Raw genomic sequence first — 17,303 nt, 5'->3', positions numbered from 1 at the left:
TCCTAGTAACAATACACATCACTTTGTAGAGCTCTACATCAACCAGCCTCATGTGGGACGAGTGACACCAGACAGGAGCGCAGTATTCTAATGTTGAATAGCAGAGGGCAAAGTGCCCAGGCGCTCACACCCCAGGTTCAGCCAGCCAGCCAATTTTCTGAGCAGGTTGTTCTGAGTGCTGAATTTGGTTGACGTCTTCCTCAAGTGGTTGCGGTACATTAGTGACCTATTCAGTGTCACACAGAGGTGAACTGGGAGACAGAATCTGCCTATAGCCCCAACCAAATGTAGCAAAGCACTTAAGCACCTGAGTAACTTAAAGTTATGCATGTACTTAAGTGCTTGGAAGGATTGGCATTTATAAGAGTAAGATATAGGATGCCCTAAGGGATATAAACTAAAGGATATTTTAGCTTTAATTGAAGTTACTGCTAATAAAGGACCCAATCCTGGGTGCCTGCATCCTTAGCACTTTTCAGGAGACACTCAGCACCTCACAGGATTGGGCCCTAAGTGACTGATCATGCAACCCAGATTCAGACTGGTTTTATTGAGGTCAGAGCGGGGTTACTCAGATCAGTAACAGCTGCAAGACTGGGCCCCAAATACGGTACTTAAGTAAATGAGAGATCAGTAGCTCACTACCCCAGTTTGACCTCTTGGGATCTTGAGAAGGTTGCACATTAAAATAAAGTTTGGTAGCCTCAAGTGAGAATTTGTCTTCATTACTAAACCATCACAATGCAGTCTCAGCTCTGAAAAGCCTCTGGGCTGAGACAGCAAAGGGCTTTGCCAGTTTGGGTTGGCAGTGTGGTGAGGGGAAGCTTCCACATTGCCTATGTATGCTCGGCTTTCCTTCCTGATCATTACATTAACCCACTTTCTTTAAAAAGGAGAGGAAAATCAAAAACGCATTCTGGACAGACATTAAATATTGCAAAAGGTTCAGTAATCTATTCAAATCTTTTAAAAAAAACACTATTAGCTAACAATTTTACAGCCATCCTATTTTACAAACATAATTGGTTTCTGTATATATATATTTTTACAACTGCAATTAACAAGCAGGATTTTCTTGGCTCTTACACTGGAATATGAGATATTAAAACTCCAGGGTGACATGTGTCCATGTGTTATTGCATGATAACATTTCCATCATCTGTGCCTTAGCTAACAGACTACACGCTTCCTTTCTAACTCTGCTAAAATGACTGTTCTGTTAAGATAGCATTCCCTTGTTACAAAGCAGATCTCCAGGGAGTTTCTCTGATTAAAATATAAATAAAATGTGTGAGGATTTACAATTTATGTTCCAGTAATCTGTGTCTTCCAACATCACATGCACTGTAATCCCTTTCCTCCTGTATCATATGTCCTGTAATCCTCCTCATTTTCCTAAATCACATGCCCTCAAATCCGCCTCCATTTTGAATCTCAAACTCTTCTCCTCCACATATATATTATAATCCTGCTGTGCAATATGTGCTGGAGGCCTGCTTGTAGGAGCAGGATTTTATAATTGTACTATGAGAATTAATGTATGATTTGATTTTATCCTATCAGCCACCCTTTTTGAATAGCAGAAAGGAATGACAGACCAGAACAATCCTTATGACTGATTATGGTCACCATTTTGTTTTAGGATAAAATTATAATGTCTGCTATGGTTTCCTATATGTATTACAAATTAGGCACTCTAGTTAAATATACATTTCTTCGTTTTAAGGTTTAGAAAGTAAGAGAGAGGATCTTGTATTGTATCTATGTTAAGGAGATTACAGGAACATTGAAGGCATGGGCCCCCAGTGTAAATTGTTTTGATTATAAGATTTAGGAAGGCTTAATCTACAATGCCTTTTCTTCCTCAACATAAAAACTGCTGTATACCTCTAACTGTAAAAGACTGTGTGAATGAGGAATGTATGCATCAGGAAAAGATAAGGTGTGAAGGCCATTGTTATAGCCAGATGGTCAAGGAAGAAGGAGTGAAGAGACTTAAGGACACCATCAATGCACATCCATAATGAAGGAAGGGCAGATTGACAACCCTGAGGTAAGACTGGCACCCCTAAGGACAAAACAAATTAACTGAATCAAAACCAGGACAGGATGACCCTCTCAGAGGTGCTTTGGAACATTTACATCAGAAATTAACAGAGACTAACACCGCAAAATCCATAGACTTCAACAGAGAAAAAAAAGACTATAAGAACAGGGTGCTTTGTCATGGGGTTTGGGTTTGTCTTGCCACACTCCAGGAGCATCGGATCGCAACCGACAGACCCTGGCTCCCCTCTGCGACCAATCTGGCTGGCCACTAGATTGATCCAGACTCTGGACTGGTAACTATAAACATCAACTGGCAGGACTCTGTGTGTATATGTACGTGTGTGTGTGTGTGTATGTGTATGACTGAAAAGCATATGCTAACTGCTGTATTCTCAATAAATGCAGCGTTTTTGCCTTCTCCTCTATAAAAGACCAGTGTGCTTTGTATAGCATAACACGCTCCTGCATGATGGATTTTCATTTTGCTCAACTTTATAGGTAACTGGTAATAAAAGTATGTTATGTATCTAGTATTCATAGTCCTCGTGGTTATACGGGCTGTAATTTAATGTCTGTTGTGGTGCTATTCATAAACCATTCAAAGTGTACTTTTCAGCTTTAGAATACCACTGGATTGAATTACTATTTTGCATTCAGTTTGGTGTTTTTTTATTCTGTGTGGAAATCACTCATAAGCATTTTTCAGCACACTCAAGATAATGTGAAGTTTACAGTAAGAGTAGTGCTTTACAGAAGGTATATCAAAAAGTTCTTATAACCAGAGAGGAGTATTTGGAATCAAAGCCTTATAAAAAGTAATTTTAAAAAACAGTACTGAAACTAAGCCCTTGAAAATCAACACACAATCTTCCATGGGAATTCAGTCCCTCAATACCAGCTAGCTGCCATAACATAGCTGACTACCAAGCCTAGACACTTTTAGTACATGTTCCAGACCTGAAGAAAAGCTCTGCACAGCTTGAAAGCATCTCTCTCTCACCAGCAGAAGTTGGTCCAATAAAAAGACATTACCTCCCCCATCTTGTCTCTCTACCAAGCCTAGATCATTGATTTTGCTGACTCAAACTGTTCTAGCAAGTCTATTAGGGATGCAAACACTGCAGACCAATCCAATTCCAAAAAATCCAAGCAGGATTCTAGTATTGTCTCATATGTTTAAGACAAACCTGCCTTTGAGGAACTTTGAGTTACTTCCTCTTTGATGTTCTCTGTTCTGGGGCTCCTATACTGCTGTAACCATAAGATATATTAGCTGTGATACTATCTGGTTTAATTTTATCACACCAGAGTAAGCTGCGTCAGAAGTGGGATTTGTGGAAGGTCTATTATTTCAACAGTGTGAGCACGCACCACACCACCACAGTTGTTCTTTACACCTGTTGATTTTACTCCTCAAAATGCAAAAATCACAATTTAAAAGTTAAAATATTAATTAAGAGCAATGATTGTCACAACTGATCCCATCTGTAATAAATGTACAAACCATTCATATCAACTTAATCAGGAGTATGGACTTTAATGGCTTCCGTCATGGTAGTCTATGAGGACAAGGGAGCAGGAACTATAGATTATTAAATAAGACATTACCTTCAGGCTGTGGAGGTGGAGCCAAGGGGTTCAGAGTATGGAAGGGGACTCCGGGCTGAGGCAGGGGGTTGGGGTGTGGGAGGGATTACAGGCTCTGTGCTGGGTGTGAGAGTTCTGGGGTGGGTCCAAGGATGAGGTATTTGGGGTGCAGGAGGGGACTCCGGGCTGGGCTCAGGAGTTCAGAGTGCAGGAGGGGGCTCCGGGCTGGGGGTGCAGGCTCTGGGGTGAGGCTGGGGATGAGGGGTTTGGGGTGCAGGAGGGGGCTCTGGGCTGGGACCAAGGGGTTCGGCAGGTGGGAGGGGGTTAGGGGTGCAGGCTCCAGGATGCGCTTACCTCAGGCAGCTCCCAGAAGCAGCGGCACATCTCCCTCTGGCTCCTACATGGAGGTACGGCCAGGTGGCTCTGTCTCATCTGCAGGTGCCACCCCCACAGCTCCCACTGGCCACGGTTCCTGACCAATGAGATCTACAGAGCCAGTGCTTGGGCGGAGGCAACATGCAGAGCCCCCTGGCCACCCCTATGCATAGGAGCCAGAGGGGGGACATGCCGCTGCTTCCGGGAGCTGCACAGAACCCTGCTGTGCCACTGAACAGACTTTCAACAGCCCAGTCAGCAGTGCAGACCGGAGCCACCAGGGTCCCTTTTCGACCAGGCATTTTGGTCAAAAGCCAGACACCTGGCAACCCTAGCACATTTAGAGCAAACAAATGGATCTAACAAGTGAACCAAATCATTAAATCTTGAATTTGCTTGTCGCCTTACTGCAAAACTCATTTTCCCTAATTTGAAAAATAGATTAAAATATGGGCCTCAAATGTTTTGAAAATATTTTCATAGATTGGTCCCTACTCTTAATGCTTATGCCTTGTGCAGAGTACATTATCTTCTGACATTATACTTTCATTTTTGAAACTCAGTTTAATTGTTAAACTCAAAACAATAATTAGAAGCATCTGGGATATGAAACTAAAAAGAGACAATGCACTAGAAAAATGTTCTGTTGGGAGTAATCCTGCTTTGTCAGACAGAGGGAGGAAGGGAGGGATTAAATGACCTGGTGAAGGGGCCTATAATTCTATACTATGGGAGAGGAGGAAAATGAAATAAAATTTCTTGAAGTAATACAAACATATCCTGGAGGTGAATGCATGGCTATGTGGATGGTGCCGCCAGGAAGGCTTCTGCTTCCTCAACCATGGGATGGTGTTCTGAGGACAGCAGAGCAGAAATGGAGTCCTCCTATCTAGGAAGTGGAAGAGCATCTTTGGATACAGACTGTAATGGGTGGGTGGGTGTGTGTGTGTGTGTGCGCGCTTTCAGAATTCTTGGTGTTCTGAGAGATGTTCTTGAATGAGAGAGAATTCTGAGAGCACCCAGTAACCAGCAATAAATTCTATGGTGCAGGTCATCATTGCTTCCTTAATTTACACAATCCCCACCTCTGGTTCCAGCCACCCCATAGTTGGGACCATGCTGTCCCCTCCTCGTAAGAGGGGTAAGGGGTTATAAAAGGAGGGGGCTGCTCTCTGCTGTGCCAGATGTAGGAGCCCTGAATCCCCTTCCTCAGCTCCCTTTGGGAATGCTTTTCCTTTATATCCTTTTCCAATCCATTATATCCGGTGATGGTAGCCCTTCCATACCGAGTACCTGCACTAGAATCCACCACAAGCCTTATGCACTAAATTGCAACATTATAACCTAAAAACCCAGCCCCATGCCACCGGGTCCCAAACTCACTGTCAGCGATGGCAAAATTCCTTCCCAGGCCCTAAGGACAGGAGACTAGCGTGATGCCCATAGTGGAACATGAAGGAACCCAGTCCTTTTTTAGACTTCATGGGTGGAAGGGTGGGTACTGCCAACCTGGTCCAGCTGAAAGAGGTTTCTCTGAGACTGCACAGGGTACAAATACCATCCCCCCTTCCAGTCAGCTCAAAGGGGAGTGCCCCCCCTCAAATCTGGTCCAACGGCTTCTTTCTCCTACCCAACTCTGTCCAGGTAAACTTTCTCCTTCCTCCCCCTGTGCTACTAGTTGCACGGGAGCCCTTAAAGGGTCAAACACTTCTCTTCCAGCCAGCCAAAGACCCACTTCATCATGTTTATGACTAGCAATGGGCTTCAAGCCACTGAATTTTAAATCCATATCAAAAGCTGAGGTCAGGTTGCCAATTCTGGTTGGATGTATTCCTGGAGATTTCATCACATGACATAATCTTTAATTAAAGATTAACCTTTAATTCCTGGAGACTCCAGGACAATTCTGGAGGGTTGGTAACCCTAAAATGAGGTGGTGTTTAGATTCAAGCCCATATCTAGTTTTAACACTCATGGCCAGATTCTGCTCTAGGTATAGTTATGCATGAATGCCACTGACTTGCTACAGATTTAAACCTGTTTATCTAAGAGTAAAATTTGGCCCTAAACTTGTTTAATTTGTTCATGAAACGCCCACTGGTTTAATTAAGTTTGTGTAATTTCACTCAAACAGACTACACATAGTCATCTCTAAAGAAATATCAACTAGGACTTGTTCAGTTTTTCTGAAGAAATACAGTAGTATGAATTAGAGCTTAGCTCACTGCTGCTCCATGTCATTAAGACCAAACGTTATATTATATTATATATATTTATTATACAACCTGTTTACTGGTTCAGTCGAGTGCTCACAGCAAAAGCCATTAATTAACAAACCCTCAATACAACATTTTAAAATATAATCTAAAATCAGTTTGGCAGTTATAACTAAGGACTTAATTAAATGAGAATGTTACAACCAATTCCGCCCTCTTTGGACAAACTTTCTGGCTCATTTAGTTATTTTTGCTTCATTTCATGTTATTATGGAAGTACCTAGAGACCCAAGCTAAGATGGAGGCCCCATTATGTGATTCATTGCTCAAACACACACGGTGAGTTCAGGTCCCAGCGAGCTTGGTGTACTATTAGAAACAGTGTACTCAAATCTTCCCCTATGTGAGTTATTTTATTTCGCATTCATGTTGCAATATTTTGAAAGATCTCTTCCACCTAAGCCCTTTTGAAATTACAGCATGTGTTAAGTAAAGTGAATGTTTACAGTTCCTCATGACTCTAATAATGTAATACAATATTATTCTTTGGAAACAGCAAGGAAAGCCCTTGGTATTTTAGAGAGCTGGTTCCAAGGGGAATAGTGGGGGCAAAAGACATATCTGGCTTTAAGACTAAGCTTGATAAGTTTATGGAGGGGATGGTATGATGGGATAGCCTAATTTTGGCAATTAATTTGGCAATTGATCTTTGATTATCAGTAGGTAAGTATGCCCAGTGGTCTGTGATGGGATGTTAGATGGGTTGGGATCTGAGTTACTACAGAGAATTCTTTCCTGGGTGCTCGCTGGTGAGTCTTGCCCACATGCTCAGGGTTTAACTGATCGCCATATTTGGGGTCGGGAAGGAATATTCCTCCAGGGCAGATTGGCAGAGGCCCTGGAGGTTTTTCGTCTTCCTCTGCAGCATGGGGCACGGGTCACTTGCTGGAGGATTCTCTGCAGCTTGAGGTCTTCAAACCACAATTTGAGGACTTCAGTAACTCAGACATAGGTTAGGGGTTTGTTATAGACGTGGATGGGTGAGATTCTGTGGCCTGCATTGTGCAGGAGGTCAGACTAGATGATCATAATGGTCCCTTCTGACCTTAAAGTCTACGAGTCTATGAGTCAGTGTATGTTAAGGACTGGTTGGCAAGCTAAGGAAGTGTTATTGCTATTAGAAAGGCAAGAGGGAATATAAAATAAATAATTCTGTGCTCTTGAATATTTTTTAATTATTTTTCTTTCTTTAAAAAGAAAAATGTAGTGGTTATGGAAGCCCTAGAGACTGAAGTCCTCTAGTTAGCCACTTAGGAGAGACAACAAAGGCAGCTGCAGTGAAAGCTATCCCACGCTGTCCAAACAATATGATCTCAACATGATCTGGAATGACCACTCTAGAGTTGAGGCCTATTCAACCTTTAAGCATCTGGCCCTAAATCTCCATAGAGAAGCTAGTTGGTATAAATCAGCATAGACCCATTTGTTCAATGGAGCTCCACTGATTTACATAGGCTGAGCATCTGGTCCTTAAAAGTTAGTCAGACCATTGTCACTTTTTTTTAGTTTAATATGTTTTACTCTTGATAATGCTGTTTATGTATTTGAATACCAAGTATTCTGCAGCAATGGCCTCATTTCTTTTGTAGCTGATGGTGGCTTTAATGTAAAGGATATGTTTCTACTTCAGTTCTAAAAGATGAGAAAATGGGCTCAGATCTGTTCCCACTGGAGCAAACGACAGCCATGCCACTGACTTAATGGGAGCTGAATTTGGCCCAAGATGATAGTTGACAAACTTCAGCTGTCTCAAGAACTCCCACATTCTGTCAGCTCTTTCTAATAATAAAGTGTGGGAGTTCTTAGAGAGGAACTTGTACTCATGTAGCCATCAGTATACACAGGTAATTTCAAGGAAAGATGCAAGAAATGTCTGATCCATGCAGAAAAAAACCCAATGCTGACCATACCTAGTGTTAGAAGCAACTGATTTTGCTCTTTACAAAAATGACTCAGGAAACGTAAACCTCAGGCTTCCCCTTTTCTGGTTCCCAAAGCTTTTGCTCTGCTATAGCAGATCTGCTATGGACTGGTCCTTTGAGGGCCCTCACTACCATTTACCTCAGTGGGACCCGAGAGCATTCAGAATCTTACAGTATTGGGCCTTCTGTGCAGAAGGATTGTCATATGGTTAAGATACAGGACTAGTAGTCAACAGATCTGGAATCTGTTCCCTACTCTGCCACACACTTTCCCCCCCCCCCCCCATGAACTGGGCAAGTCACTTAATTGCCCCATGCCTCAATTTCTCTATTTAACAGATAGAGATAATACTTTATCTCCGAGGGGTGTTGAGCACCCAGAAATTGCCTATAAATAAAATATTAAGGCAAATTGTACTTTTTGAAACTTTGATAGACAGTTTTCAGCAGTCATGCAACAATAATGTATTTTAATAGCTGAGATTGTTTAAATGATCTAGCTACATTGTAATGTAGTCTTGCACTATTCATCACTATTTCACTACTGCTGGAGCCCTAACAGAACATAATTCCCATAAACTGCAATTCATAGAGTCTAGGGGACAGAGAAGGGGAACTTGGGGTTCAGATTTATCCTATCTTCTGGAAGGCACCAAATCATATTTACAAATATTGCCAACAACTATAGCTGGTCTATCTGGCTCTAGCTGGTTTGTTTAACATTTCTCCCAAACGCCTAAGCCCCAGAACACTTCTTACTAGCTTGACCTCATAGTTCATAGAAATTACTTAAGTTTAAGTGTGCTGGCACTGACAGTTTAGCGGATCCTCCCTAGGATGTTCTTCTTTCTTTCAGAGGACAAACTACTGTGGCTGCAGCATGCTAATTATAACTGCATTCAAAGAGAGTATCCATGGAAACAAGGAGTGACAGAACAGTCACTGAGATGTTCTATTTTGTACCAGATATGAGGGGTTAAGAGAGTCAATGCAAGTCTGATTATCAGAAATCCTGGCAATAGAAAAATGTGTTTGCTCCTAAAATATTGAAATAAAGAATCAGCAACAAATATATGCAACATAAATTCTATAACTTAACTGAAAGTTACCTGTACGTTTAAAGACCATCCAGTTTTAATTTTACAATCTAGAGAACACTAGATCAACCATCCAGCCTTTTTCCTTTCTTTTCTTTTTTAACTACAATTCTATTCTTCTTAAACGGAAATGTGTGGGAGGAATAAAACTTTAACATCATTGCATATAAATCTACAGTTGTTTAATCTTTTGCTGTCCTCAGCATTTTATTGAGTTTTAATTATATCTTAAAGCATGGATCCAATGTATAAAAACAGTGCTTTCTTAATCAGACCTGTTCCTAAGACCTAATGTGTATTAGAGTCATATCTACCAACTTCAGTTACAACAATAAGTTTTCACTCCTGTCAGCGCTGATAAGCTGAAAGTAAGCTGGATGCTAATCTTTCTTAAGAACATAAGAATGGCCATACTGGGTCGGACCAATGGTCCATTTAGCCCCGTATCCTGGCTTCTGGGAGAGCCTGGTGCCAGATGCTTCAGAGGAAATAAACAGAACAGGGCAAACATCAAGTAATCCATCTCCTGTTGTCCACTCCCAGCTTTTTGGCAGAGAGATGCTTAGGACACCCAGAGCATGGGGTTGCATCTCTGACCATCTAAGCTCGTAGCCCTTGATAGACCTATCCTCCAGAAACTTATCTAATTGTCTTTGAACCTAGTTATTGTTTTGGCCTTCACAATATCACCTGGCAATGAGTTCCACAGGTTGACTGTGTGTTGTATAAAGTACTTACTTTCGTTTGTTTCAAATTTGCTGCCTATTAATTTCATTGGGTGACCCCATGATTCTTGTGTTATGGGAAGGGGTAAATAACACTTCCTTATTAACTTTCTCCAGACCAATCATGATTTTTATAGACCTCTATCATATTTCCCACCCTTAGTAGTCTCTTTTCCAAGCTCAACAGTCCCGGTCTTATTAATCTCCCCTCATATGGAAGCTGTTCCATTTCCCCTAATCATTTTTGTTGCCCTTCTCTGTACCCTTTTGAATCCTAATATAAAACTTGGTAGATGTATATGCAAAGAGAATGGCTTACTAAGTGTCAATGAGTTATACATGTGCAAACCTGCCACAGGTATCACTGGGGACTTAACAGAAAGAAACAAAGTTGCACAAGTGTAAGGGAGGATCTGATCTGGTCTGCTTTATTATTAATAAATATGTGCAGGAAGCAATGGACCAAGCTTGACTCTCAGATCACAGTTCTGTCAGTGATATAAAATATCTATCCCTTCAAAATATTTCCTTTTAAAACTAAGCAGATTTGCTCTGGAAGTCACTGAGATACAATAAACATGGATCTTCACAGTGGCATACTACAAAAGCATATTATCTTTAGGAAACAGGTAAATATCCAGATCCCCAAGCCTGCCACCACTTGGGAAGAGGAGGAACTTTATATGAGCACACCAAATGGACTGCTTTCAGGCAACTCCTTTTTAGCACCCCATGATTTTCTTTTGCAGGAGGGCTGAAGTTAGAGCTTCAGTATAGCTGTGAATGATACTGTTTGTTTGTTTGTTTATTTATTTCCAGTTTAATTATTTCCCCAAACATCTGGTTTTTGTTAAACTAAATACACACAGAATTAAAACATTACAAACACATTTTCCTTTGTATCTGGACAAATGTATGCCAAAGTCTAATGTCTATTTCCAACATACTGTACATCTTTAAATAGCATTTGGAGTAAAGTTGTAACACCCAAATATGAGAAACAGAGAGAAATAGTCAATTTTTCCTGTTATGCTTATTAATTCTATGCAGTAATTCAAAGCAGCACTTTTACTAATTACTACTATTCTTGCCTGAACTCATTTCACATCTTTTCTTTCATTTGTAAATTTTAAGGTAAATGTACTTTAACACCTACATATTTCAGAAGCTATTTGTATCTAAAGTGAAATACAAGGTAGAAAAATGTATTAGGTGTCCCAGTCAAAAACCTCAACCCAAAGGCCCAGGCTTCATTACGCTGGAGGTATGTCTTGGAACCTCACTTGGTCCTGTCCCACTAGGCAAGATCAAATCGTGTTATAATCTCATTATGGAACAGTGTTACCACCCATAGTTATACCACAGTGTAGTCCTGTCATGCAGGCACCACCAACCTCTGTTATGATTAGACCCCCTGCATGGCACGGGTGTGCTGTGTCAATGCTCCCTAAATGTTATTCAGGCTCTAGGCACATTCCCAACAGTAACCAAGAAACTGTTATACAGCTGCACTGCACAACATGGCTTTTCTGGCAAGAGATAACTTCTGCTGTAAGTTTTTAAGTAAAGGCCCTGTTAAATAATTCTCCGATCTGATCAATTGTTGTCTTAGTCAGGCCCTGGCTCCGAGAAACAGATGCCAATGAATCATGCTGCTGGTGTCTGAAGGAACACTTAATAAAATTAGACTTACTAAGAAAAATCAATTGACTTGTTTATAATGTTTACACACAGACACACACATAAGATGTATATGTATATAAATCCCACACCAACCCCTCCCCTCTAAAACACACTTCAGGTTAAAAAGCCAAGCACTGAAAATTAGGGAATGTCAGAATTAAGGTTGCCTCTGCAATTTTAATTCAGCCTCCCTTATGCATATGCATTTGATACCATCTTTAAGTACATAATATTAACATACTATTTTCCCCCACAAGACCCTGCTTCATTTAGTTCACCAGAGGGATGGTACTAAGTGAAGGAGGCAACTGTTGCAATATTCATTTATGATGCAATTCAAGAAAGCACTTTAACATTAAGTATATTCTTAAAGTACATACTTGAACATGCACTTAAACAAATTTCTCAACTGGGCCCTAAATGCGTGGTCCCAAGTCTTATCTGCTGCACTGAATTACTAATTTCCTCGTGGGCTTTCCCATGACTCTCCTCACAGTGATATCTGAGTACATCACAAATGTTTGTGAATGGATCTTCACAAGTGCCAATGAGGCAGAGAGGTTTCATTATTCCTATTTTATAGAGAGAACAGAGACACCGAGATTAGGGATAAAACATGCAAAAGTGCCCACTAATTTTGGGGTGCTTCAATCATTAGGTTGATTTTTTTAACTAATTAATGTGCAATATGTTAGCAAGCTTTAGAAATCACACCTCCATAGAGCACATTACTCCATGATGTAGACAGACAGAGTGGCACAAAGTGGACTGAGGCCTTGAGCCACAGTCCATTGACATTAGTTAGAGTCTATTAACTTGAATAGGCTTTGAATTAGGCCCTTAGTTGGGCTGAGGATCTAGGCCCAATGGCAGAGATCTAGATGTGACAGTCAAGAGACTAAAAGTGGTTCATGAAACCGTAAGACCAGATAAACTCACTCGGAAATTGAGGGAATCAAGCTAGGCCCTGGAGGACCTAGAGAAAGAGACAAGGACAGGAAATCTAGATGCAACACAGAGAGAAAGCCCAGGTCTACACTAAAGAAAACTCTACAGGAGCAATCAGCAAGCTAGGAAGGGAACCAGGAAAGAAGAGCTTCCATGATGCTCAAGTTGGAATAAGATAAATGAATGGTGGTTGTCTGTAGCATCTGTAGACACCTCATTCTATGAAAACTAACAAATAAAGATTTTAAAATTAAGAATATTTTATATAGATAGCAGGATTGTTATTGATTTGTATAATTATAGCACCCAAAATGTGTTGTACAAACACAAAGGAAAGCGAGTCCATGCCCTTAAGAATATACAAGCTAAAAGGATTTCACAATTCCATCCACCCATGGAGATGCACAAGAACCACATTTCTTTAACACATGATACAGTATATGAATAAACCCAGCATTCAATTATTTGTAATACTCTCTGTAATCAGTTTAAGAAGCTAAAAAACCAAATAAGGTTTCATAATTAGCTTCATAATAGCATCTAAGAGACACTAAAAAGCTGAAGTGTATATTACAACCAAGGTACAGTACATTAAGGAGCCAATCCTGCCTTTAGATACCCAGGCCAGTTTCTATCTTTTTCAGAAGGAATTGCACAGCGTATCCGAGCACAAAATGTTTTTCAGAAAAATTTGAGAGCAAACGGAGAATTCGTAGTCACATATGCAAAGCCCCTCATATCAATCAGAAGAATATTCTCTCAAAGACTTCAGCTCACATTCTCCCCATATTACAATCTCTTTGTGCTGTTCTATCAGTAGACACTAGACCTAAAGCATGCTAGTGACAGGAAATTAATCTTATTGTCGGGGGATGCTCCAATAGCATAGAGCTATATTGCAATGGCTATGCCATCCCCTATCCCTGCAACAATCCTAGGGGCATGACTAGGAGAAAAATGGCATGACAGGGACTTCCCTACACCCCAGTGATCGACCACCACTGTATCTGCCCCTTGTAATCAGCACAAGTTAGAGCAGCCTGTAGGCTTACTGAGGGACCAGGCTGGTACATAGCTTGCTTTGGATGGTGGAGGCACAGTGGTGGCTTAGAGACATGTCTGTTTCAGTCCTGCTTGAGCTGTGCTCTGCACTCATTGGCTGCAGTCAAAGATCTGGGCCATTAAGATTTGACTTAATAAATGAATAAAACCACTCAAAGCCACTCCCCAACAGAAAGATTTTCTATGTCCAAGAAAACAACAGTTTGATACAAGTCAAAACTCCTTCTCATTTCCTGCTAAAATATAAAGCACCAGAACTCTGACCTGCCAATCTGCCAATCTGTGCATGTGGGTTGTAAGGAATGGTATTAATTGAAACTGGAGTGTAAATCCTTTGTTTTTCCAGCTCTGTAGATCACTTTGGTCAGAGCATGTACAATTTCAGTATTAGAAACCAGGACGTAGGAAGTCTGACCTAGTGGGCAGTGCAGGGGTCCAGGTCAGGGAACAAAAGGGAGGGATCAGGGCCAGAATCAGCTGCCAGGTACCAGAGCCAGGAGGTTGAGCTAGAGTCAGGACCAGGAATCGAAGCTAAGGATCAGCACCTGGGTCTGATACCAAATGCCAAGGGTTGAGCCAGAGTCAGAGCTGATAGTCAGGAGCAAGGTGAAAGGCCAGGAACTGGAAAGGGGTAAAGATCAGGCATGAAGCAGGAGCAGAACAGGAATCAGGAACAGGGTGAGATTAGGACTGCAGGAGGCAAGCAAGAACAGGGTCCAACACGGTGGCAGCAGCAGCAGGAGGAAGTCTGCAGAGTTGTTTGGACAGCCCAGCCAGGTCACTTCCTGGCTTAACTAGCAGTGTGGGCCATTCAGATTGCTGCAAGCCTGGGGTGTGCTGATACAACTTCCTGTGGGGCCTGACTGTCCAGGTTTTGTGAGATGCTGCTTTGCACATCTCCCTTGGTGGTGAGGAGGAAATGTCAGAGATCCAGGGCTCCCACAACCCTGGGTTCTTTCTAGATGTGCACCTTCGGATCCTTACACCCAGTTCAAACAACTGGATTATCAATGTAATTTGGATAGAAACATTAACACAGCAGCAATATGCAGCTTTACAGTTGGCAGAGAAGCCTAGACAGTAGTAGAATAGAATAGTGTAGCATATTTGCTTTTTTAAAAGAAACATGTTAGCAACTGACATGGTGATATTCAAACCCTAGATAACGACTGGAGCTAGTCAGGGAATACAAAAGTGATTAACAAGTATATCCCAAGGAATTGTGGTGAATTCACCCCATTGTTAACCCTAAAGTTGTGTTAGTCATTGTCCATGTGCGTTCAAATGACACCATTATCTTCATTCAAACGTTCACTGCAGTCTATTTGTCTGTACCGTCTGGGGTTTCTCTCTGTTAGAGCCCAACCTCTTTGTGACTTTTCTGTGCATCTCTTCCTCTGGTTCTGTGTGCATAATGCCAGTTCCTTCTGGGCAGCCATGAGCTAAGCATACAGTCTCACCTCCTCTTGTCTACACAAGAAAGTTGCACTGGTTTAATGTACATCAGTTTTTACACCAATTTAGTTAAACCCTGTGTGGACACTCATTCTTACTCTGGTTTAAGAGTGGATTATTACAGTTTATCTTAAATCAACATAAACTAAACCATACCAAAATAAGCCTGTTTTTGCTGTTACTCCTGGATCTCTAGCGTCTGTTTCTCTGCTGACAACATTCATTAATCCCAGAGCTTTCACAAATCTTAACTCTTCAGGGAAGAATCCGCTTAGTATTAAAGGATGCCTTCTAAATTTTACACGTGAGTACAGAACACTGTAGCAAGTGTTATCTTCCATTAAATACATACAAAAGGGCCGACATGGGAAAATTATTATTTTCGCCACCAGGTTCTCTGCCTTTACTGTCTTTTCATAAAATGAAAATAATCCCTGGTATTCTTCAGAGTCTGAAGTTTGTTTCATTCAAATAAAAGCTCTTAATTGATATTATTAATAATAAATAATAATAATAATAATAATAATTTGCACTTGTATACCCCACTTCATGTGACTGTCTCAAAGGGCCTTAATATACACAGGTAGATAAGCATTGTTATCATTTCAGGTAAACTGAGGCACAAAGAAACCAAGGAACTTGCCCAAGGTTAGCAGCAGGCGAGTGACCGAGACCCTGCTCCAGTACAGCATGCAACTTTAAGCACGAGTAGTCCCATTGAAATTACAGATGTGCTTAAATACTCTGCTGGACTGAGATCAGAGTAAAAAAGACACTGTTCCTTCTTCTAACTGCTGAACCACCCAGCCCCATATTAGAAGTAATACCGAGGTATTTTACTGGAACTAGTTTGTTTTCTCTAGTGCTGCCTGTTTTCCTCTTCCTCGATAGAGCTGAAAGCTTGCAGCTGAAATTCTTTAGAGGACACCTAGGTTGCCTGATACGGCCTAGAAGCTGATCTCCAAGCACTTGGGGGACGGATCTGCTCTTCGCATGCTTGCTTTCCAGACAACAGCTGCCCATCACACCAAGACTTTGAGGGTAACAGAAATCTCTACGGATGTGTTATATTTCAAGATGAGTCAGTGCAGCTGGCATGTGAAGAATTAACAACACCGATTAACATGTGACACGTAGTCTCTAAAGCAAAACTTAAAAATATGGCAAAAGAATTCTCTCTCTCTCTCTCCCCTTTGCTTCCTCTCTTCCTCTCTCACATTAATCTTTTTTCCTCTACTAACGGGAGTTTGATTTGGAGATGGATTAGTTTTTGTAGTACCTAATTTGGTAATTCATATTTGCAAACGCTCATATATCAATGCAAAACACACACTGATTGTAATAACTAAGCAGTTCATTTCAGTATGTGTGTGACAAAACCAACTACAGACTTTTGATTTAACTCTCTGATTATGAATAAAGGCTGATTGGCCTTGAAGTAAATATACTGAACCAAACAAACTGCATCAGTCTAGGAAGAAGAGCCCAAAGTATTAGGATAAATTGGAGGCAGCACACTAGGTAGGTCTAAAAATTTTATGTGCACAGTTTGATGAAGAGAATTAGAGTTACAGTTTTCATCATCTGTAAAATAGCTTTTGCATGACTAAAGAGGAGCAGTGATCTAACTGGAAAACAAACCCATGTTAGTATTATGAGTGTTTTCAGTCTCTTAGTAAGAAATATGCAGTTCAGTGGCTTGACACTGAGGACCTGCAGTACCATGCAGTGTATCAGAATTTAAGTCCTTCTTCCCCAGGCTAGCAGAGGCTGGAAGCCACAAGAAAACTTGGGGATAGGAAGGAAGAAATGTGTGCTGCTGCCCATCAGAATGTGAGCCTCTGAAAGGAGTTTTTCATCAGACCCCTTGACACAACCAGTACTAAGCAAAAACATTCGCATCTGACAAAAAAACACTGAAAATTAGCCTTGTGTCACTTCACAAACTTTAGCTCAGGTTTACTAAGGTTTGGCACATATGATCTGTGGCTGTTTCAGTTACTCACCAACTCCGCACCAGCCGCCCTCACTCCTGACCCTCTTCATAAACTGAACCCTGCAGGGTTTTCATAACCCTAATTACAAACGAGGCTAATACAAGGCAAATAGAAAGGTCAAACTGTA

General features: G+C 41.2%; 1 protein-coding gene across 3 annotated transcripts in view; it reads right to left on the bottom strand.

Moving 5' to 3' along the window:
* The window catches only part of SLC44A5 (solute carrier family 44 member 5), a 200,862-nt gene that overhangs the window by 124,467 nt on the left and 59,092 nt on the right, over positions 1-17,303 (bottom strand). The window lies entirely within an intron of this gene.

This window comes from Mauremys reevesii, linkage group 8 (genome assembly GCF_016161935.1).
Source record: "Mauremys reevesii isolate NIE-2019 linkage group 8, ASM1616193v1, whole genome shotgun sequence".
In the NCBI taxonomy this organism is placed as follows: domain Eukaryota; kingdom Metazoa; phylum Chordata; order Testudines; family Geoemydidae; genus Mauremys; species Mauremys reevesii.
The sequence above is the reverse complement of the archived record's forward strand: the minus strand, read 5'-3'. Positions and strand labels throughout refer to the sequence as shown.